We start from the raw sequence: 1,463 nt of genomic DNA on the forward strand, positions 1-1,463 counted from the left end.
GAGAGAATGAATACCGGCACCAATAATGAGAGTGGCTTTATTGGTTTTTAGCAATAAGAGCAATAAGCTGGTGTTAGGGGCTCAAACAATTTTCTAATGTTTTTAGTACATTCAGTGTGGGGCACTCTGATTAGATGCATGCCTGCTGATGGTGAAAGAATTCACCTAAAGCACAACCAAAGAGAAAGAAGTTTATTGAATATACTGCAAGAAAGTGGCAGGTGGGACAACAAAGGAAAGACTGTCTGCCACAAGGTAGTGGCGAGGGGCCACAGTTAGGGGACAGAGTGAAGGCATGTGGGAACATATGGAATTTCCCCTTTTCGGGTAATCTTAGGAACTGCGAATGGTTGCAATTGGTCAGTTAGACCTCTGGTTATTTTGAGGTAGGCCTCTTAATGAACCTGCTTGCATTCAGCTCAGTGGTTGCCATGGGCCTTTTTGACTTGTTCAAGTTTCCACTGCTCAAACCTGTTGATTAAAAGTGGTGTCTATATCCAATACCTTATATTAGGGAAAACCAGCATCACGCTCACTCCATTTATTTAAACCTTGGGAATCTTGTGTCTCAGCAGTCACAGCCAGGTTGCCTTCCAGCAGTGGATCACAAGGTTTATAACTTTGGCTACCTTGGCTTTGAGACACACAATAGCGGCTATTTGTTAAGGAGTACAACTTAATCTGGGATGTTTGCTGCCCCGTTATTAAGATAAAGTCTCTTTTATACTTATCCAATTTAACACAAGGGCTAAAGGAGATTTCCAAGGTGGTGGGTGGACTGCAAGAAATCACTTAGAATTCTTAAAGTCAGTTTTTCATTCTACAATGGGTCACATTTAGCAGCATTGTAAACCCAATCCAAGGCACTCAGTATCTTATCGATGGTCCCACAGGAGCAAGACAATTTGGAAGTGTCCTTGAAAAAACTAAAGCCTCCTTATAGTGAAAAGAACCCAATATAAAAACTCTGACCTTTTATGTACATATCTAAATGGATCTAAAGTGGTCAGGCTGCAGGAGGGGCTGAGCTGGGAGATGGCTCAACTGCTCACTCTCTCTTCACAGGAAGGAGCACACTACCTTCTAACCCCCCAAAAGAACCAGCCAAAGTTTTAACCAGTTTATGTTCATAGCATTAATGAATTCTCTTCATTTCAAGCTCAGTGGAGGTATATATTTCTGTAACTGTTGTCTGAAGGAGGGTGGAAATTCCTGCCCACTCAGATGAATCTTTGTACTAGTTATTACGTGAAGACGAACTTGGAATGAGTTGCCAGGTTAGAGAAAAATTCCCCCTGCTCTAATAAGGTACTGTTGGTCAGCTGTTTATGAATCTGTTTCCCAGGAGTTTGCCTGCTCAAATTCTCCTTATTAATAGACAATAAAACATTAATTAACAGACAATTAATAGGCAATAAAATGATGCCCTATTAACCATACAAGATGGTCAAAATGTTCACTTG

The sequence above is a fragment of the Suricata suricatta genome, chromosome 5, assembly GCF_006229205.1.
Source record: "Suricata suricatta isolate VVHF042 chromosome 5, meerkat_22Aug2017_6uvM2_HiC, whole genome shotgun sequence".
NCBI lineage: Eukaryota > Metazoa > Chordata > Mammalia > Carnivora > Herpestidae > Suricata > Suricata suricatta.